This window comes from Salmo trutta, chromosome 15 (assembly GCF_901001165.1).
Source record: "Salmo trutta chromosome 15, fSalTru1.1, whole genome shotgun sequence".
Taxonomy (NCBI): Eukaryota; Metazoa; Chordata; class Actinopteri; order Salmoniformes; family Salmonidae; genus Salmo; species Salmo trutta.
In genome coordinates, this window is record NC_042971.1 from 21,606,360 (window position 1) to 21,630,511 (window position 24,152).

Consider the following 24,152-nt stretch of genomic DNA (forward strand, 5'->3'; position numbering starts at 1 on the left):
ATTCTAGTGGCATTTTATTGTCCACGGCACAAGGTGCACCTGTGTAATGATCATGGTGGGGGGTTTTAGGGCGGCACTAACGTTAGATACACAAGTAAACTGTGGCTGTCACGGCTTTTAAGAGTCATGATGGCTCACAGTGATGTTGCAAAAAATGTACTATTGATGGAATTAACTACTGATGAACTGACAAGTAATTAACTTTACACTCACCATTGATAATGTCTTTATAAATAAATAAATACCGTTAAATATATGAGTTACACAAAGTAGGGAACTTTATTTTGAGAGGGGATGGATTGTGATTCTGTTCAAAGAGAGAGAAGAAGGAACATAATGTTACTTTATATAATGTTAATGAACAAAACATGAGAATGATTAGGGTTAATATTATAACTTCCATCGGCACGAGACAAATCATTGTATAAACTACTTAACGTTAGTAAATTACTGTATAAAGCAACAATATTAATATTAAAAATGTATATAATAACTCACCTCTGTCCTCTCAGTCCATCATATACTGTACACTGAATGTACAAAACGTTATGAACACTTGCTCTTTCCATGACATATACAATAACGTTATGTTGAATTACATGGAAATGATATCTACTTTTTTGAGTCCATTGCCTTGGAATTATCTTAATAAATGATGTTGCATGAACACAAAAAAATGGCGCCGTTATACCCCTGAACAGCTACAGGCTGCTAACGAGGAGGTGAAGGCTGGGAGGAGCCTGAAGGAGGTGGCTCATACCTCCTGTTAGTACCTGTTTACCGGGAAGCCAATGGTCCAAAAACATTCCACATAGTTAATAACTATTGCAGTATGGTGATATGCTGTAAAAGGTCACCGAACTGGCTGTGCACTTTGGTCTTTAAGGGAGTCACGATAATTTTCTACACCTTTAAACAATCAAGAGCAGAAAGAGAGGCACGCAGGAATGTCATGTTTCAATTTGGGTTAGAGCATGTCATTTGCAAACAAGTTTAATAGATAGCACGTGAGAGTTTAGGAAATGTGTTATTGCACACAAGATTTAACACTTCAATTATTGAACACAGCACTCGTGAACAGGTTGGCACAGCAAAGGTATTTAAAAACGTGAACACAGCAAACGTGAGAACAAAAAAACTAATGCTCTTTATCAGAAGGTGAAGGGTTTACTTGTATAAATGCAGATTAAAGGTTGACGCAGTGGTATTCTTTTTAATATTCTGCACAAATCACTGTCTTATGCAATTCATTATTGATTGATTCAGTGTTTGTGTTATTGATAACCACATTGCTATTAGCACCCTAATCATGAAAAATGTGTTTAATATTGGCCATGATAGTATTAATACTAATGCTCATTTAAACAAAAATGTCTTACAAGTGTATATGGTTAAGCATGTTTTTAATCTGCGCGAGAAACTCTACCCCTGGTGGAAAGACGCTGTACGGTAACACAATGACTTTCATAATGAGTGCTGTATGTTGCGTCGTGACATTTGCATAATATTGAGGTTTATTTTCATACATTTGACTTTTATTTGAATCAACTCTATTTTACAACAGCCCTGAACTTTGTATGACCACCCTATCTTTGGACAAAACATGTTGAAATTAAGAATCCAGACAGTTGATTTGGAACCATTATTGACAAGGGATTAAGATTGACCAGTCCGCGACTTGATCACTTGAAAATAAGATGGTCAATCAAGATGGCAATGGTCAATCATATCCTCATGAAATAAAGTGTTCTGTGTTTCTGAGAAGCTTGTCTATAACATGAAATACAAAAGTATAACACCAGAACCACAGTTTAGTGTTGACCCCGGCGCCAACATACTATTACTGCTTATGAAAAGCATGCAGTTACTTGCTGTATAACTCTGATGATACAAATCGGGAATTTGTAGTTCTGACTATGCTCTTCAAGAGGTGGTGATATTAAAACCAAATAGTTAAAGTGTATTTAACAATCACTTGTTACCATCGGCTAAACCAATGACGTTAAAATGCCTATTTCCTCTGTTCCATCTGACTGTGCAATCCACTGTCTTATCAGCCCAGGCAGGGAAGTTATAAACTTGATCTCCACTATAAAAAGCATCTAGACATTATCTCACATTTCTTTTAGACTAACATTTAGTTTTCAACAGCGGAGATTTGTGTAAGCCTTGCTGTCTGTCTTTCCAACGTTTGCAACATTGTTTCAATATTCAAATTTGATCTCCAGCTGTCCCACAGTAATGAACGTGTCAGGACTCGGGACAAGACAGACAGTCAGGCAGTGTTTCTCAGCCAGTCGAAATCATGGTATAATTTTTATGGATATATGCAAAGAAATGTCAATTGAAAAAGGTCAAACGGAACGACGTGCAGCTAGTTTGCAGTCTTTCCAGATTCAGTTTGAAGTGATTGTGTTAGCTGTGTTGTTGGCTATCTCCTCTGAACAACAGTGTCCTGACAAGAGAGCACATTTTCTATGCCAGGCGAAATCGTGCCTCATTAGCTCATTGTTATGGCTGTATCCAAATAAATGTCACTAGAAAACAGCTTAAAACAAATGCAAAGGCAGCTACTGTTGTTATTCTATCTGCACTGTTTGACGTGACTGTAAGTTAGCCATTGTTGGCTAGCTAGCAAGCAAGGGAATAAGAACGTTGCCAGACAGTATGCCCAGAAGCTAGGATATGCATATAATTGGTAGATTTGGATAGAAAACACTAAAGTTTCTAAAACTGTTAAAATAATGTCTGTGAGTATAACAGAACTGAAATGGCAGGCGAAACACCGAGGACAAACCATCCCAAAAAAAAAGAAATTCATCCAACCACTGATTTCAATGGCTGGCACTTTTATAATAGGGCTAAATCGTGCCCGATTGCAGTTCCTAGGGCTTCCACTAGATGTCAACAGTCTTTAGAAAGAGTTTCAGGCTGGTTTTTGGAAAAATGAGCCAGAAATTGTAGTTTTTCTAGGTGGCTCCCATTTTGGCTGTAGTGTTTCTAAGCGCGTAAATGATAGTGCGTTCTTTGGTATTTTTCCTCCGGTAACGACAATAACGATCCGCTGTCTTAAATTTTATAGTTTATTTGCGTATTAGGGTACCTAAGGTTTGTTTATAATCGTTGATTGACTTGTTTGGATACGTTTATTGGTAACGTTTGGGATTCATTTTGTATGCATTTTGAAGGAGGGAAACCAAGTGGATTATTGATTAAAGCATGCCAGCTAAACTGAGTTTTTATGGATATAAAAAGGACTTTATCGAACAAAAGAACCATTTTTAATGTAACTGGGACCTTTTAGAGTGCCAACAGAAGAAGATCTTCAAAGGTAAGGATTATATTATTTCGCTATTTCTGACTTTTGTGTCGCAACTCCTTGGATGAAAATTATTTGTTATGCATTTGTGTGCTGGGCGCTGTCCTCAGATAATCGCATGGTTTGCTTTCGCCGTAAAGCCTTTTTGAAATCTTACACGGCGGCTGGATTAACAATAAATTAAGCTTTATTTTGATGTATTGCACTTGTGATTTCATGAAAGTTTAATATTTATAGTAATTTAACTTGAATTTGGCGCTCTGCTATTTCACAGGAAGGTGTCGAAATGGGAAACGCTAGCGTCCCACTAATCCGCAAAAAGTTAACAGCTTCTACCCCTTCCCCCACTTTGATTTTACACTGCTGCAACTCTCTGTTTATTATTTATGCATAGTCACTTTACCCCTACCTACAACATTTGACATTTCTCTAAAACAGGCTATAGGCTAAATGTGCACCACCAAGTCAGAACAGTAGGCTAAGTTATGAGGGGAAAAGGGACCAAATTATTAGGTTGAGGTACATGGGCTACTAACAGCTTACTACACAACATACACTTACTATTGCTTTCTTAGCTACAGTATACATATCTCCCTGGCATATTACATAATTTATGCAGCTGCATACAAGACATTTTTGAACTCACCTTGTTGTGCTGTGCTCACTTGAACAGGAAGGTGGCGGGGCGGTCCTTCGTGGGTGTCACGTCCTGACCATAGTAAGATGTTATTTTCTATGGTAGAGTAGGTTAGGGCGTGACGGGGTGTTTTGTGTTTTTCTATGTTTTCTATTTCTATGTTTAGTTCTAGTTTTCTATTTCTATGTTGTTGTTTTTTGGGATGATCTCCAATTAGAGGCAGCTGGTCCTCGTTGTCTCTAATTGGAGATCATACTTAAGTAGGGGTTTTTCCACCTGTGTTTGTGGGTAGTTGTATTCTGTTTAGTCTTCAGTACTTGACAGAACTGTGAGCTGATCGTTTTCTGTTGGTTATTTTGTCATTAGTGTTTTTGAGTTATAGTAAATTTCATCATGAGCACTCAACACGCTGTGCTTTGGTCCCATCTCTACGACAGTCGTTACAGAACTGCCCACTACAATTGGATAAAGCAGCATGCCCGAGAGGAGATGGATACCTGGTCTATAGAGGAGTGGCGAGAAAGGATAAACTGGACTTGGGGCCAGGTATTGGACAGATATCGAAGCCTGCCGGGGAAGAACGAGAGGCAGCCCCCAAAACATTTTTTGGGGGGGGCACACGGGTAGTTTGGCAGGGTCAGGGGTGAGACCTGAGCCAACTCCCCGTGCTTATTGTGGTGAGCATGTGCCTGCCTCTCGGACTCTCCCTCCAGTACGCCTCCACAGCCCAGTATACCCTGTGCCTGTTCTGTGCACCCGGTCTCCAGTGCGTCTCCCCAGTCCGGTGAGACCTGTTCCAGCTCCACGAAAGAAGCCTCCAGTGATGATCTACGGCCCGGAGCCTGTAGGGATGATCTACGGCCCTACGTGTTGAGTGCTCATCATGAGCACTCAACACGCTGCGCTTTGGTCCCCTCTCTACGACAGTCGTTACAGTGGGCAAGTTTTGTCATCAAACTTTGTCATAAAAGTCTGCCATTCTCTGGATAGATGGTGCTGTCAAGACAACTGGGAACTCGGGGAAAAAAACAAGGTTGAATCATGACATCAGTGATCTTCAGGTCAGAGCTCTAGAAAGAGGCCCGAGTTCCCTACTTGGAGTTCCGAGTTGGATGACCATACAAAATGTATTTTCCCAGTCAGAGCTAGTTTTTTTTCAGAGTTCCCAGTTGTCTTGAACTCACTGAAGTCTGAGATTTCCCAGTTCCGAGTTTCCAGTTGTTTTGAAGGAAGCAGAAGTAATGCATTATTGAAAGCATGGCCAATGTTGAATGTTTATCCTTTTAAGCTTGGAAAAGAGACCCTTAAACCCAGACTTGGACCACACACCCACTCCACTGAATAGCAGGCTAGTGATTGCTTTGCAATGCTTGCAGTTAGCCACTGATTCCTTCCAAACCACTCATTGTTGAATTTGCGATTTTCCAACTTCCAACTGTGTAATGTTTATGTCCAATGAGTACCGATACATTTTATCTATACATTCTCTTCATAATTGCGCTGCCCCACCTGCCCTGAATGACGGGTCGCCACTGCTGTAGTGATTGGCTGTTTCCCATGTATGCTTTGCATGTTATTAATGTGTGGTTCTCATTGGCCAGTTAACGTTTGGGAAAGTTATAAAGTAGGCATGAAGCCAGTGTTCCGTGATAGTAGACTTATGACATGGACGACAAATATGATGTTCCTGCCAGAGCGTCCTATTCACACAACTGCTAACGAATGTTGAAAGTTACAGCATTGTACGAGTGTAGCCTGTGTGTCAGCTGTCAGAGGACATTATAGCGCACGGTTTCTGTTCCTGATGACTTCCCGGTGTGTGTGTGTGTGAATGGATGACGGGGTGTGTCCATGTGTGTGAATCGATTCATGTATTGTTTCTGCACTTTAAAGTGTGATTATGCAGTTTTACATATTCAAAAGCTTAATCAAGTTGTCACAGGTTTACTTTTAATTGGTAATTTCATACTTCAAAACATTTTCTTGAGACATCATAACATGGCCTGTGCATTGTTACACAATTAAACCCTCTTTTACGCTGGCTCCCGCTACCCTCCCTGGCGCTCGGAGGCGCCACGCTCCCCAGCATTACGCGCTCCTGCCACCATCATTGCGCTCACCTGCCTTCCCCCTTCACACGCATCAGCAATTATTGGTCTCACCTGGGTCATTTCCTCCCCTATATCTGTCTGTTCCCGAGCTCTGTTCCCCGCTTCAGGATTAGTGTTTGTGATTTTGTTAATGGATTCTGACGATGTTCAATGTCTGTCCCACATTAAATGGTCAACTCCCCGTACCTGCTTCTCTTCTCCAGCGTCGGTCCATACACCCTCACGTTATTTTTGGCAGGTTAATCATTTTTTACTAATAAATGTCTTTGCTTGGTGGAGGTCAATGTCGCAGTCAAATGTTATGCCTCCCGGCAGGACTGCCTGTGGGACTGCTCCATTTCAGGATTACCCAATGTGTCTACAGTCACATAGAAAGTTCTGGCTGATTCAAGCATGAAAATGTCAACCCTGTTACTGTCCACCCTGTTACTCTCTTACTGTCCACCTCTTACAAACGGAGGACAGGCTGAAAATAGTTACACTTTAAAATGGAAATTATTGTAAACTGACCCACTTCTTCCTATACCGAACTCAACTCTGATATTTAGACACACCTGTATGTCCGTGCAGTAATTGGCCATTAGAATTATAACAATTCCCAAAACCAACAAGCGAGCAGTTATCCACAGCAAATAAAATAGATAAACCACGGTTTGAACAATATGAATGGGTAGGCCGACAGACTAAATGTAATTGTCAAGGCTTGAAGGCTGCAGTTTGATAATCTTTAGATCCCCACCCCCATCTCTCTAATTTTCTCCCTCAACCTGTCTGAATGAGATGAATTCAGTTTGGTTTTGCATATGCGCTTCAATCACCATTTCGATTTACATCAGGTCTGGCTAGAATATTTTCTGTTCTATGGATTATCTGCATGCGCTTGAATCTGAGACCGCTCGAGGAAATCAAGGACATCCTTTATTTTGCGGGTCAAGTGACTTGTAGCCTATATTTTATGCCTCACTGCGATGTGTGGAGCTACGTCTGCCTGGTTATTTGTATACAGTAGACTAGCCTATGGACTGGATACTTGCATTAGGTATCTTTATTTCTTTCCATCTTGAGCAATAGGTCTATTGTATTTGCGCAGCGCAAACTTTTTTGTGCATGCATGGGTCTTCACCAAATGTGCTGTTTTTAGTTTATCTAATGATGCGTTGCTCCGTCGCTTTGTCGTCCCTCGTGCTGCGGGAGGTTGAGTGAGTAGCAAGTTTTACAGATTGATAGACGTCATTCACGATTTGGGAACTAAACAGACGAAGGGAGCCGCGTCGGACTCCGGCGGGTCATGCTCACTGCTTGGAGACGGACGCAGAGCGCGTACAGGCGGCGGTCGTCGGGTGATCGTCTGGGACGCGGCGGGGCTCCTCCACCCTACCTTAGACGCGTCAGTATGATCCAGGGGGTGTTGATGATGACGGGAGACAAGAGGACGCAACCGAGCTGCTGAAGACACTCCGACTGGTGAGTTGTGTTGGGGGTATGTGAGGGCTTGTGTGTGCATGTCCACCTCTTACAAACGATGATGACGTTGGTAGGCCCTATTCTCACACACAATGTTTTTGTTTTCCATTGCAAAATGTTCTGCTGTGTTTTGCACTAATGAATATGACCCTGATCTTAATCCCATCGATTTACCATGGATTTCCCTTTCCTCTTAATATCTGCAGTTCAATAGGCCCCTAGAGTATTATGAGTTAGCAAACGTATTTCATGTGTCCTGTTTAGCTAATTTACAATGTTAACTCCCTATATGTGGGTCTCTCAAGTAAGCCTACATATCCAGTGGTGTAATTATTGTTTCATACAATAATATGCAAAGAGTGTGTGTAGTTCTGTATGCCAATATGTATATAATGTTCTCCTTGGTTGTTACAGAAATATACTACTCTATTTGCACACACCTGTACCGTTCCTGGGTTATATTCTTTAGTGCACACTGTAGCAAAACGTTTTACAATGGAAAACAAGTGTTTATTATGTTCAGGTACACCCTCCCCATTCTAGCCCATTTGCTTCCATTTCGTTCCTAGTGAATATGACCCAGGTTTTAAAAGTAGGTCCATGTCTTACTCTGCCCAGTATCCACTGCATCATGTTTTCCTTTTGCTTTGTTGTCCCATGATGTCCGGTGTGTTTTCATGCTAATGTTAGCAGGCTAGCGCGGGCCAGTTGTAGAGCAGAACAGAGGCGTTGTTCTCTTTCAACTGGAGATTCCGTTATGATGTGAATGCTATTTGTCCCCCCTGACATCCCTGTGCTAATCACTGCCTGTGTTCCAAATGGCACCTTATTCTCTATGTTGTACTACTTTTGACCTGGGCCCATAAGGTAGTGCTCTAAAGTAGTGTACTATATAGGGTACCGTTTGGGACTGTGCATTTATTGGAGCTGGACAGTCATTTTGCATTGATGTTCTCGTCCAGGGAAGGTAAATCAGTAGGCTACATCGAGGGACAGTTTCCCGGACACAGATTAAGCATAGTCGTGGAATAAGAAACACTTTTGATGGATAATCTGCATTAGGCACATTTTTTTTAGTCCTTGACTAGCCTTGTCTTTTGGGTATTGAACCTGCAACTTTAAGTAGTGTCGTACAGAGTAGAAGCTTATGGAACAGAGTGAGTTGCGTCCCTGTCTTCTGGACATGGTAAGAAGCAAACTTAAAACCCTGTCCAGTACGGCAGCAGGTAGCCTAGTGGTTAGTGTGTTGGGCCAGTAACCAAAAGGTCACTAGTTCGAATCTCCGAGCCGACAAGGTGAAAAATCTGTTGTGCCCTTGAGCGAGGCACTTAACTAATTGCTCCAGGGTTGCTGTTGATGATGGTTGTTTTAGGGAGAGTGGTGTGCAAAAAACACATTTCCAATACATGTGTGAAATAGGACAAATATAAGCATACACCAAATTACAGCATCACTAAAGTCAACTGTGCTACTGACAGAGCAAGAAGCTGCCTTGTCACTCCGTGAGCGACAGTTGATGTGTTGGTGGGTGACGTCACTGAACAATGTTGTCTGTGTGTGCTGCATGATCACCATACCACACCATTGACACCAATGTATGACCAAGTGAAAACTTAAGTGGAGTTAGGATTCGCCCCCAAGTGAATTCAATGTAATCAGTCAATCCCTTTCCCCCTGGCTGTAGGATCTAGGCATGGAGTCCACATCTCTGCCACGCCAGCTTCAGGAACCTGGTGGATACTATCACCCACGACCTCATCAGCCTGGCCAGATGTGTGACCTGCCCCAAGATGGTGGGGCCATCTCTCTCATGGACACAATCTCTGACACACACACACACTCTCTCTCTCTTTTTCTCTCGGTCTCTCTCCCACAGACACAATTTCTCTCACTCACTTATTCACTCACTCCCTCACACATACTTTTCTCTTCAGCATTGGTGTGTAACTTACGTTTGCTAAAGTCTGTCAGCGTAATTACATTTGGATGAGTGTTTGAATAGCATTAATTAAATAGTGTGTGTGATTGTGCATTCATGTGTTGCATGCGCGTGTGTGATTGTGTGTTTAGTGCGTGTGTGTCTGGATACAAGCATAGGGGAAGTTCCCATCTCCAATGTATTAATTTTGGAGTGGCCATGGCTGGGGCAGAGATTGAAATGTGCTCACCGCGATGCTTGTGGGCTCAGTGACTCACTCGCCCGCCCGCCCACTCCCTCACTGGCAGAAACGATACATGACAAAGGCGAGACGAGAGAAATTGACCATAGATGTTTGTCCTTTATTTGTTACTTCACAATAATTGCTGAGAATGTGTGTTCTAAGAGTGGTCACCAGGAGCTATTTAGAAAATGTCCTCCAGTCTCCAGTTGAATAGTCCAAGATGACAAGCCATAGAGGGTTGGGGTCAGACATACACACTCGCAGAGACTGAACTATATATAGAGAGTGACTGCCTGAGGAACTCTCTCGTTCTCACTCACTCTCTTTCATATGCACTCACACAAACACATAGGAAGGGTATGAAATTGCTTTCTTATGACAGAAATAGCATTGTTTGACAACATTTATTTTGTTTATCAAAGTAGTCATCATTCATTGCCTTTTGTATATTTGTGTGGTACCTTCCATTGCAGTTGTTGACAGACAATGTAACTCATGTCTTTGTGTTGTCACTGTACCCATTCATTTTACCACTGTGGCTTTGCTTTCATTGGTTTGTTTTGATAATCACCACTTGAATGGAGCAGGGAGAGAGGGGGTGGGTTTGATGATGCTACAGAGATGGGGCCTCGCAGCTAACCTCTGTCGCGCTGATGTGCACACATACAGGCGCGTGCGCACACCCAAACACATTCATAATCTCTGTCTTTGCACCTGCCCCCTCCCCCTTCTCTCTCACTCTTTCTCTGACACACATACATGCATATACGCACAGACTGAGAGAGCTAACCCCCATCTGAGTGAGATGAGTCATTCACCCTAGCGCTTTAACTGGAGTAGCAAGGGTGTTGTTGATGCTGGAGATAATGAACCACACACAGACCTACTGTATAAATTACTATGTGTGTAGCTGCTTGTCTTCAGGATGGCAGCTTAACAGAATCAGCACAGGAAAAAAAAAAAAAAAAATGTATGAAATGTATGCGTTCACTACTGTAAGTCGCTCTGGATAAGAGCATCTGCTAAATGACTAAAATGTAAAATCAAGATATTAATTCAGAAAACTTTCCATAAAAACCACAAGAAAACATTAGTAACGTTCAAAGAACATCCTGAGAATGTTATTTAAAAACATATACAGTGCCCTCAGGAAGTATTCATACCCCTTGACTTATTCCACATTCCACATTTTGCGTTACAGCCTGAATTCAAAATTGATTTAATTGGGGGGGTTTTCTCACCCTTCTACACGCAATACCCTACAATGACAAATTGAAAACATGTTTTCACACACCTGAGTCAGTATTTTTCAAGCTCTGTCAAATTGGTTGTGATTATTGCTAGACAACAATTTTCAGGTCTTGCTGTAGATTTTCAAGTAGATTTAAGTCAAAACTGTAACTCTGCCCTTCAGGAACATTCACTGTCTTCTTGGTAAGCAACTCCAGTGTAGATTTGGCCTTGTGTTTTAGGTTATTATCCTGCTCCAGTGTCTGTTGGAAAGCAGACAACCAGATTTTCCTCTAGGATTTTGCCTGTGCTTAGCTCCATTCTGTTTCTTTTTTTTTATCCTGAAAAACTCCCCAGTCCTTAACAATTACAAGCATAGCCATAACATGATGCAGCTACAATATGCTTGAAAATATGGAGTGTGGTACTCAGTAATGTCACGTGTGCTCCCTCTCCGGGCCTCTAGGTCACCAGGCTGCTCGTTATGGTGCACACCTGTCACCATCGTTACGCACATCATCAGACTCACCTGGACTCCATCACTTCCCTCAGGTTCCCGTGCTTCAGCAGGGGTGACCGGTCCGCTCCTGATCCCTGGGTTCGTCCCCTTTGTCAGCATCCTGCGGCTGGAGCCGCACGTCGGGAGGGGTACTGTCACGTATACTCCCTCTTCAGCCTCTCGGTCATCAGGCTGCTGATTATCCCGCACAGCTGACACCATTGTCAAGCGCACCAGCACCTCATAACACTCACCTGGACTCCATCTCCTTGATTATCTTCCCTATATCTGTCACTCCCCTTGGTTCTTTTCTCAGGTGTTATTGACTCTGTTTTATGTTGGTGCGTTGTTTGTTTAGTTTATTTTTTTAAAACACTCACTCCCTGTACGTGCTTCCCGACTCTCAGCGCACTCGTTACCAGTAATGTGTTTTATTGGATTTTCCCCGACCATAACACTTTATTTAGGACAAAATGTTAATTGCTTTGCCAGATTTTTTCCAGTTGTCATGACGTTGCCCTCTTTGGACACTGCGAGCACCATCCCCCGACCTCTATACTTCTGACACCAGGTCGTAAATTCCTATGAGGAGACCTCATGGCCCCAGTATAGAGAGAACAAAGGAGTTCTTCCTCACAGAACTGGAGAACCGAATGATATTCAGGTTCTGGAGAAGGTATAAAAGATCGGTGAAGAATCCAGCTATAAACTGGTCCGTTTGGTACAATTTTGTGAAACTCATGAGACAATACCGCCACATTATCATAATCATGTTTCTACAATAGCCTCAGCTATGAGACTTACATCTAAATGGTTGTATAAAATGAATGAATAAGGATGGAACTGTTTGTGAAATTGTGTAATGTGATTTTGGACTGTTTAATGAAGGAAACTCCAATTCCCTTTGGAGTCTTAACTAAGTCCTTGGCACACCCCCAGGGACACAGACAGGACCTGGCGTCATGAGACAGCCTTTTTCTATGTCCCGAAGAAAGAAAACCCCCACGTTGGTTATCACCAGACCGAGCTTACCTCAATTATGAGATGGCTAAAGGTTGGAGACCAGCTTACCTCTTGCTGAACTTTTAACCATACCACGTGGTTAAACTCTTAGACGATCGATACCGACAGAATAAGAACAAGTCTTTATTAACCTCTCTAGGATATGTGGGCCGAAATCGTCCCACCTACGTAACAGCCAGTGGAATCATGTGGCGCGTTATTCAAATACCTTAGAAATGCTATTACTTCAATTTCTCAAACATATTACTATTTTACACCATTTTAAAGACGAGACTCTCGTTAATCTAACCACACTGTCCGATTTCAAAAAGGCTTTACAACGAAAGCAAAATATTAGATTATGTCAGCAGAGTATCCAGCCAGAAATAATCAGACACCCATTTTTCAAGCTAGCATATAATGTCACATAAACCCAAACCACAGCTAAATGCAGCACTAACCTTTGATGATCTTCATCAGATGACGCGCCTAGGACATTATGTTATACAATACATGCATGTTTTGTTCAATCAAGTTCATATTTATATCAAAAACCAGCTTTTTACATTAGCATGTGACGTTCAGAACTAGCATACCCCCCGCAAACTTCCGGTGAATTTACTAAATTACTCACGATAAACGTTCACAAAAAACATAACAATTATTTTAAGAATTATAGATACAGAACTCCTCTATGCACTCTCTATGTCCGATTTTAAAATAGCTTTTCGGTGAAAGCACATTTTGCAATATTCTCAGTAGATAGCCCAGCCATCACGGCTAGCTATTTAGACACCCAGCAAGTTTAGCACTCACCAAAGTCAGATTTACTATAAGAAAAATGTTATTACCTTTGCTGTTCTTCGTCAGAATGCACTCCCAGGACTTCTATTTCAATAACAAATTTTGGTTTGGTCCCAAATAATCCATAGTTATATCCAAATAGCGGCGTTTCCTTGGTGCCTCGACTTCCTAGTTAATTACAGTTACACGATTAATCAGTTTAATCGTGTAATAATAGTTATTTGATAAATATGTCTTCAGTTTTAATGATGCCAAAGACATGACACAGTATTATTTAAGTGCCTTGTTGCAAACAAGATGCATATTTGGGAATATTTGTTTTCTGCACAAGCTTCCTTTTCACTCTGTCAATTAGGTTAGTATTGTGGAGTAACTGCAATGTTGTTGATCCATCCTCAGTTTTTTCCTATCACAGCCATTTAACTCTAACTATTTTAAAGTCCCCATCGGCCTCATGCTGAAATCCCTGAGCAGTTTCCTTCCTTCGTCTTTGTAGTTGAATCTGTGTTAAAAATTCACTGCTGGACTTTGGAACCTTACAGATAGATCATTGTAGGTGTGGGGTACAGAGATGAGGTAGTCATTCAAAAATAATTATTGCACACAGTGAGTTCATGCAACTTGTGACTTGTTAAGCATATGTTTACTCCTGAACATATGTAGGCTTGCCATAACAAAGGGTTTGATCGTTCCACTTTCACATGATGTGGTATTGTGTGTAGGCTGGTGACAAATTTGTAAGTCGCTCTGGATAAGAGCGTCTGCTAAATGACTTAAATGTAATGTAAATGTAAATCTAAATGTAATCAATTTTGACTTCAGGCTGTAACACAACAAAATGTGGAAAAAGTCAAGGGTTGTGAATACTTTCTGAAGGCACTGTACATTACGTTCTCGGCGTTGTTAGGTGTGTTGGCAGCGCCCACTAATCTTAACGAGTGATTTGTTTCCTTTGTAATGGGATCGGTTTGAATAGACAAAAATGAACAGCTTTGTTTGAGTTTAAAAAAACATGGTATGCTAGCTCCATCCCGGAGGCACAGTGGACTAATTCCATGGATAGAGAACAGAAGATCATAAGTTCTAATATCACTGACGCCATGCCACAATAAAAAATAAATTGTGGTTGCATGATTAATGCCTAAGCAAATTAATTTCCAGGTGTCCTATCTGTGCCTGGATTTCAAAACAGTAAACCTAAGCTAGCACTGTTATTAAGTCTTATTGAAACGTTCAGTTTGAATAAGAATGTTATTCAAAAACTTCAAAATAACCTATCATTTCTGTTCTCAGAATGTTAATTAAGCCAGAGTAAAATGTTCACAGTACTTCCCTGCAACCTAAAAAGGAATGTTCCCAGAATACGTAAAATTTTTACTTTTCTCAGAATGTTTAATAAAAAACATTGTTTTACCAGTCAGGAAACGTATGGCTTTGTACTCCGAACCAATCGGTAACCAAAAAGTTAAGTTCCCAGAACTTCCAAGGAACCAAATGTGCTAGCTGGGCTGTGTGTAAATCCTCTTCAGAACCAGTCAAGACAGAGGGGTGCTTCAGGGATCAATACTGGCCAAGTCAATATATGCTCTGGCAGCAGGCATGGAAAGAGACCCTGCTGGGCTACAAGTCAAGGCTGTTATGAAAAGGAAGGTCCAATAACATCACTCACTCTCATTCACTGGTTGTGGAAGTTACCTCTAGGGACACCTGTAGTCAATCTTAGATGAATCAATGTTTATTAACAGCAAGCTGGAGAGGTCACAGTCAAACAGATACATAAAGTACCGCTCTGAAGTGAGCTCTGTCGGGGGAGTCCCGTTTTGTTCTCTTATACAGTATACTGCTTAAACAGACCAGTCATATTTGCATGGTTCATAAGTTGGTTCCTGCATGTGTCTGGCACCGTCTCCTATTTTAACATATAAAACATCATCTGGGCATTCTGCCAAATGGTCCTAAGGAGGGGGTCATGTCGTCGTCCCTCCCTTATATCTTTACCAAGCACAGACAGGAACCAAGTATTATTTATGACATAAAAGACAAAAGTCTCTTCACACAATAACATTTTCCATCACATGCTCCGACACACTTCTAAATGTTCTCTCTCTACCTCTTTCTTTCTTTTCCTTCTCAGGAACGGGATTCCCTGGATGCTATGGAGAAGGTGTGTCATCAGTTGATGTAACACTTGAGCCCTCACTCCCAGTGGCGCAGGCAGAGGCTCCTGAAGAGCAAGCCTCAGCCCAGGTGAGGCCACTGCCCCTACGACAGAACACCTGCACTCATTCACACACATGCATGCACTCACTCATGCAGGTACACATACACACACGTTTGACTGACTGTCTCATTAGTCTGGTTATAGGCATGGCCTCAATTGATCCTTTCTACCAATGGGGAGCTCAGAGACGGATAAGACAATAGCTCTTCACAGGTTAATGGATCATCACTTTACCTCCGCAGCTGCCCCCGCCACACAGGTGGGGAACACACTCACTAATACTTCTTCCCACTCAAACACCTCTGTGCGTCTCAAATGTCACCCTATTCCCTACATACTGCACAACTTTTGACCAAGGCCCATGAGGTTCTGGTCAAAAGTAGTGTGGTCAAAAGTAATGGACTATACTGTATAGGGAATATGATGCTATTTGGGACGCACACCTAGTACAGTGTCAACTACAAACACGCATGCAAGAATGTTTATAGGTAATCTTGTACACATTAGCAGCTAAAAGCTGAATTGTGGTACACCAACTCACTATCACAAATTATTGTGAAAACAAAATAGTGACAGACACGCAGAAAAAAAATTGCCACCACACTATTCTTATACAGTGCATTTCAATCACAGATGAAGGCAGTAGGTTACTTAAGACAGAAACAATAGGAGGGAGGTTGGTCGGTCAGGGAGAATGGGTGGGAATTTAACAGGAAGATCTAGCAACCCAAAGGTTTGAATCACATGATGGACAACTTTAGCATTTTAGCAATTTTGCAACTACTTACAAGTTTTTAACTATTTTGCTAGCATGTTAGCTAACCCTAACCCAGGGCTTCCCAAACCTTTTTGTTATATAACCCCATCTGAAAATTTTTGTGACCCCCAACCATGTGAAAAACAAATCTGTCATTATGTAATCTCCACATATTTTTGCACAGTGGATGGGGTTTAATGGCGATTACAATCGAAGTTAACCCGCTGCAGTATATCTCAGAGTTCTGTGCTCAGCTCTTTTGCCGCCAGTTGCTCAGTGTATAATACAATGCGTCCATATGGCAGAGGGAGACACATTCAGAACTAGAGTGCACAGGCCTGCCTGCCATCCTGCCATAGATGGAGCCCCATCTGTGCAAAAGTCCACTATTCGATTCCATGGAATCTGTTTTTCGTCATTATAGCCACGCAGCACATTGAACATTTCATGCTCGGGAGTCGTGAGACGGAACTATTTTGGGGGAGGAAAAAACGTATTCTGATTTGTCTTATCCCTAAACCCTAAACCCTAGCCTTGGAATTAGAATTCTTTATGAAGAATATTGCGTACTGGACACATGCCTTATAAGGAAATTATTAGGCAGAAAAAAAGTGTTTTCGTGTGCCTGTCACGAATTTCAAATAAGTAATTTGTCTATTTCACAATAATTTGTGATAATGTGTTGGGTACACAGGAAGAAAATAAGAGAAAATGAGATGACAGTTAGCTAGATAAAGAAGAGCGATGAAATCTCTAGCCAGCTTTAGTGGGTTCCTTCACAACAGAGAAAAGTGTGTGTGTGACTGTGTACTGCCATGCTGGGGGCAGGAGGAGGTCAGAGACCCACATGTTCTGGAACACTCTCTGTCTCTCGCTCCGTCTCCCTCGCCATCCCCCCTAAGAATTCCTCTCATTCTCTGCTATTGTTACGGGGGAATAAGCTGGAAGGAATGTGAAAGGCTTGTACTACTGTACTAATGCGATTAGCTTCAACGTAGCTCTCTCTCTCCTGGCTGCTTCTGTATGTTCGTGTTCGCACCCGTCTCCCTCTTCCCCGGCACATGGCGCTAGCACTTAACCCCAGGCTTAGTGCAGCCACCGCATTGTTTGGATGCCTCTGCAACTGGGAGATACTCGTTTGTTGTGCTAATGGTAGGGCTTGATATACTCTAAGGGATTCCAGATGCTAGCAGCACCTTTTTACAGTAACTATTGTGCAGAAAAAAGTGTGTGTGTTGCGCATGCTAATGCTAGTGCATGATATCCTGAAAGAGATTCCGGCTGCCAGTTGTACCTATATGGTGCAGAAAATGTCTCCTTTCTAATCCAAGTACCCTCACAATACCTACTCACAGTCTCTATATCGGGGATGAATTCAGGGGATGTTCCGCAGCTGCTGAACAGTTCATTAAATGGCTACGCGGACTTTCTGCTTTTCACCCCATACCTACATGTTCATATTACCTCAATCACCCCAACTACCTCATACCCTAGTACACTGATTAGGTACCTGTACTCTTTGTATGTAGCATGTATATAGCCTCGTCATTGTTATTTTATTGTGTTACTATATTATTTGTATCTATTAATTGTCATACTTTTTAACTGCATTGTTGGTTAAGGGCTCGTAAGTAAGCATTTCAAGGTAAAGTCTACACTTGTTGTATTTGGCGCATGTGACATACAGTTTCCTGTGTGTATCAAGAATGGTCCACCAACCAAAGGACATCCAGCCAACTTGACACAACTGTGGGAAGCATTGGAATCAATATGGGCCAGAATCCCTGTGGAACACTTTCAACACCTTGCAGAGTCCATGCCCCGATGAATTGAGGCTGTTCTGATGGCAAAAGGGGGTGCAACTCAATATTAGGAATGTGTTCCTAATACTTTGTACACTCAGTGTATGCCCCAATTCTCTCAAATACCTGTAGTCTTCTATGTTCCACAAAACTGTGTTAGCCTGTTGAACTAAAGCCTATGCATTCGCTTGGGAAGCCAACGCATGTTTTCAGGTCTCAGGCAAGGTTACTTACCACCGAGCATGGTTCAGAACCACCTCTGTTACACTTACAAACGCATACTACCGTATTAGGATGATACAAACATACTTTCTACTACAGTGGCAGGTGACCCAATGTAAATTCAGACCAATCACTACCTTTCTGCTTGTGGTAATGTAAAGGCCCTAACCTCAGATATAGGATCAGGTTATCTTACCATCAAACCTAGCCGTAACTATTAGGAGGATGAAATATATCTGATTCTGGATCAACAGTGATAGGCAACTTCTATCATCTGGAATACGGGAACGGGAACCGATCTTCTGCCCACTATGTCTGGAGATGATGAGGCATTAATTGAGTAAAATTTCATTTTCTAGCATTAAGCTCCGTTAAAATAAGTTCCCTGCCCCTCGTCAGGAGGCAATTCGTGCTGACACAGAGATAGGAGAGGACGGGAGGGGAGTGGTCCCTTTTTGGAACGTCTCCAGTTTTGGAACCTCTAATCATCGAGATAAAGACGAATATGAATTTCTGAGTTTTATCCCTCACATATCTTTGTCTGGTAATACACCGGGGTGCAAGATGACAATGTGATCGAGGGTTGAGTGGTGTCCAGATTTTTATACCGTCATACCATTCCTGTACCATACCGGCGTATACTGCTATTTCTTTCCAAATGTAAAAAAAACAATTGAAGGCTAGCAAAGTACTATTCCCATAGCGGACACTAGCTAAAAGCTAACAAGCGCAAACAAAAACAAATCGCAAAGACCGATAACCCAGCTCATAAAGTTAGTACAATTTCTTAAAAGGCTACTCAGTTTGTTGCATGCACAAACAAATATTAGGTAGCAGGGATCTTGATCCAGGAAGGGGATTGATTGTCTCTGCTGTAACCAAGAAGCTTGATCTTGCAAGCTAACCACTTAGCAAGCAAGTTAGCAAACCAAATGCACAACTGGTACCCTGAGCTGGAGAGAATTGATTTGGCACATCTTAGATAGTTAACCAGTGGAGGCTGATGGGAGGACGGGCTCATTGTAATGGCCGTAATGGAATGGTAACAAGCTCATCAAACATATGGAAATCACATTTGACTCCATTCCATATTTTCCATTCCAGCCATTAACTCTCTTTGCGCCGACAGAGAAGGACGCCTTGCTTCGCGTTCTTAGGAAACAATGCAGTATTTTGTTCTTTACGTATAATTTTTTACACTGTTACCCCAGGAAATCTTAAGTCTTAGTTCCTCCCGGCTGTATGTAATATTGGATATAAGAGCAATGTCAATTTACCAACATTACGACCAGGAATTTGACTTTCCTGAAGCGGATCCTCTGTTTTGGACCGACCACCACCCAGGACAATGGATCCGATCCCAGTAAGCGACCCAAAACAACGGCGCCGCAGACGGAGCGGTCTTCTGGTCAAGCTCCGTAGAAGGGCACATTGCCCACCGCTCCCGAGTATACTACTCGCCAATGTCCAGTCTCTTGACAACAAGGTAGACGTAATTCGAGCAAGGGTTGCCTTCCAGAGAGACATCAGAGATTGTAACATTCTTTGTTTCACGGAAACATGGTTCACTCGGGATACATTATCAGAGTCGGTACAGCCACCCGGTTTCTTCACGCATCGCGCCGACAGAAACAAACATCTCTCTGGTAAGAAGAAGGGCGGGGGTATGCCTTATGATTAACAAGTCATGGTGTGATCATAACAACATACAGGAACTCAAGTCCTTTTGTTCACCTGACCTAGAATTCCTTACGATCAAATGCCGACCGCATTATCTACCAAGAGAATTCTCTTCGATTATAATCACAGCCGTGTATATCACCCCCCAAGCAGACACCTCGACGACCCTGAAAGAACTTAATTGGACTCTATGCAAACTGGAAACCACATATCCTGAGGCTGCATGTATTGTAGCTGGGGATTTTAACAAGGCTAATCTGAAGACAAGGCTCCCTACATTTTATCAGCATATCGAATGCGCGACCCGGGCTGGTAAAACTCTGGACCATTGCTACTCTAATTTCCACGACGCATACAAAGCCATCCCTCGCCCTCCTTTCGGCAAATCTGACCACGACTCCATTTTGTTGCTCCCAGCCTATAGACAGAAACTAAAACAGGAAACGCCCGTGCTCAGGTCTGTTCAACGCTGGTCCCACCAATCGGATTCCAAGCTTCAAGATTGCTTCGATCACGTGGACTGGGATAATTTTCGGATAGCATCGGACAATATTATTGATGTATACGCTGATTCGGTGAGCGAGTTTATTAGCAAGTGAATCGGTGATGTGGTACCCACAGGGAATATTAAAACCTTCCCCAACCAGAAACCGTGGATTGTTGGCAGCATTCGCGCAAAACTGAAAGCGCGAACCACTGCTTTTAATCATGGCAAGGCGACCGGAAACATAACCGAATACAAACAGTGTAGCTATTCCCTCCAAGGCAATCAAACAAGCTAAGCGTCAGTATAGAGACAAAGTAGAGTCGCAATTCAACGGCTCAGACACAAGACGTATGTGGCAGGGTCTACAGTCAATCACGGACTACAAAAAGAAAACCAGCCCCGTCGCGGAAACCGACATCTTGCTCCCAGACCAACTAAACAACTTCTTTGCTCGCTTTGAAGACAATACAGTGCCACTGACACGGCCCGCTACCAAAACCTGCGGGCTCTCCTTCACCACAGCCAACGTGAGTAAAACATTTAAACGTGTTAATCCTCGCAAGGCTGCCGGCCCAGACGGCATCCCTAGCCGCATCCTCAGAGCATGCGCAGACCAGCTGGCTGGTGTGTTTACAGACATATTCAATCAATCCCAGTCTGCTGTTCCCACATACTTCAAGAGGGCCACCATTGTTCCTGTTCCCAAGAAAGCTAAGGTAACTGAGCTAAACGACTATCGCCCTGCAGCACTCACTTCCGTCATCATGAAGTGCTTTGAGAGACTAGTCACGGCTCATATCACCTCCACCCTACCTGACACCCGAGACCTACTCCAATTTGCTTACCGCCCCAATAGGTCCACAGACGACGCAATCGCAATCACACTGCACACTGCCTTAACCCATCCAGACAAGAGGAATACCTATGTAAGAATGCTGTTCATCGATTACAGCTCAGCATTCAACACCATAGTACCCTCCAAACTCGTCATTAAGCTCGAGACCCTGGGTCTCGACCCCGCCCTGTGCAACTGGGTCCTGGACTTTCTGACGGGCCTCCCCCAGTTGGCGAGTGTAGGAAACAACATCTCCACTCCGCTGATCCTCAACACTGGGGCCTCACAAGGGTGCATTCTCAGCCCTCTCCTGTACTCCCTGTTCACCCATGACTGCGTGGCCATGCATGCCTCCAACTCAATCATCAAGTTTGCAGACGACACTGCAGTGGTAGGCTTGATTACCAACAACGACGAGACGGCCTACAGGGAGGAGGTGAGGGCCCTCGGAGTGTGGTGTCAGGAAAATAACCTCCCACTCAACGTCAACAAAACAAAGGAGATGATCGTGGACTTCAGGAAACAGCAGAGAGAGCACCCCCCTATCCACATCAACGGGACAGTAGTGGAGATGGTGGAAAGTTTTAAGTTCCTCGGCGTACACATCATGGACAAACTGAAATGATCCACCCACACAGACATCGTGGTGAAGAAGGCGCAACAGCGCCTCTTCAACCTCAGGAGGCTGAAGAAATTTGGCTTGTCACCAAAAACACTCAAACTTTTACAGATGCACAATCGAGAGCATCCTGTCGGGCTGTATCACCGCCTAGTATGGCAACTGCTCTGCCCACAACCGCAAGGCTCTCCAGAGGGTAGTGTGGTCTGCACAACACATCACCTGGGGCAAACTACCTGCCCTTTAGGACACCTACACCACCTGATGTCACAGGAAGGCCAAAAAGATCATCAAGGACAACAACCACCCGAGCCACTGCCTGTTCACCCCGCTGTCATCCAAAAGGCGAGGTCAGTACAGGTGCATCAAAGCTGGGACCGAGAGATTGAAAAACGGCTTCTATCTCAAGGCCATCACAGACTGTTAAACAGCTAAATCACTAACACTGAATGGCTGCTGCCAACATACAGACTCAATCTCTAGCCACTTTAATAATTGGATGTAATACATGTATCACTAGTCACTTAAACAATGCCACTGTAAATAATGTTTACATACCCTACATTACTCATCACATATTTATATACTGTACTCTATACCATCTACTGCATCTTGCCTATGCCGTTCGGCCATCGCTCATCCATATATTTATATGTACATATTCTTAATCATTCCTTTACACTTGTGTGTATATAAGGTAGTTGTTGTGAAATTGTTAGATATTACTGCATGGTCGGAACTAGAAGCACAAGCATTTCACTACACTCGCATGAACATCTGCTAACCATGTGTATGTGACCAATAAAATGTATTTGATTTACAATGAACCCATCCTCCTATAGCTCCTGCCACCAGCCTCCACTGTAGTTAACATGTACTTTTAACATAATTAGCTGGCAAACATTAGTGAATTTCAAATGTTACTTGGTCACCTCTCTTTCACTGCACACAAGTGGATCGTCACATCACGATACTTCTGTTTTCTCGATGTGCTCTTTGTAAACAAACATACCATGTCATTGGCTCAATCAGCTGCTTTGGGGAATGGCTTCAAATTGAGAAAAAAATAAAACAGGTGAAATTAGGAATGCAATCTGCTTTATATAGTGCACAAGTTGACTGCATGTACAGTTGAAGTTGGAAGTTTACATACACCTTTGCCAAATGCATTTAAACTACTTTTTTTTTTTACAATTCCTGACATTTAATCCAAGTAAATATTCACTGTCTTAGGTCAGTTAGGATCAACACTTTATTTTAAGAATGTGAAATGTCAGAATAATAGTAGAGAGAGATTTATTTCAGCTTTTATTTCTTTCATCACATTCCCGTGTGTCAGATACACTCAATTAGTATTTGGTAGCATTGCCTTTAAATTGTTTAACTTGGGTCAAATGTTTCAGGTAGCCAGCCTTCCACAAGCTTCCCACAATAAGTTGGGTGAATTTTGGCCCATTCCTCCTGACAGAGCTGGTGTAACGGAGTCAGGTTTCTAGGCCTCCTTGCTCGCACACGCTTTGTCAGTTCTGCCCACAAATTTTCTTAAGGATTGAGGTCAGGGCTTTGTGATGACCACTCCAATACCTCGACTTTGTTGTCCTTAAGCCATTTTGCCACAACTTTGAAAGTATGCTTGGGGTCATTGTCCATTTGGAAGACCCATTTGTGACCAAGCTTTAACTTGCTGACTGATGTCTTGAGATGTTGCTTCAATATATCCACATCATTTTCCTGTCTCATGATGCCATCAATTTTGTGAAGTGTAACAGTCCCTCCTGCAGCAAAGCACCCCCACAACATGATGCTGCTACCCCCGTGCTTCATGGTTGGGATGGTGTTCTTCGGCTTGCAAGCATCCCCCTTTTTCCTCCAAACATAATGGTCATTATGGCCAAACAGTTCTATTTTTGTTTCATCAGACCAAAGGACATTTCTCCAAAAAGTATGATCTTTGTCCCCATGTGCATTTGCAAACCGTAGTCTGGCTTTTTTTATGGCGGTTTTGGAGCAGTGGCTTCTTCCTTGCTGAGCAGCCTTTCAGGTTATGTCGATTATAGGACTCGTTTTACTGTGGATATAGATACTTTTGTACCTGTTTCCTCCAGCATCTTCACAAGGTCCTTTGCTGTTGTTCTGGGATTGATTTGCACTTTTCACACCTAAGTATGTTCATCTCTAGGAGACCGAACGCGTTTCCTTCCTGAGCGGTATGACGGCTGCGTGGTCCCATGGTGTTTATACTTGTGTGCTATTGTTTGTACAGATGAACGTGGTACCTTCATGCATTTGGAAATTGCTCCC

At 42.7% G+C, this 24,152-nt stretch overlaps 1 pseudogene; it reads left to right on the forward strand.

Annotated features, from left to right (window-relative positions):
* Positions 1-24,152, forward strand: part of LOC115149634 (leucine-rich repeat-containing protein 75A-like) — a 30,205-nt pseudogene that overhangs the window by 441 nt on the left and 5,612 nt on the right.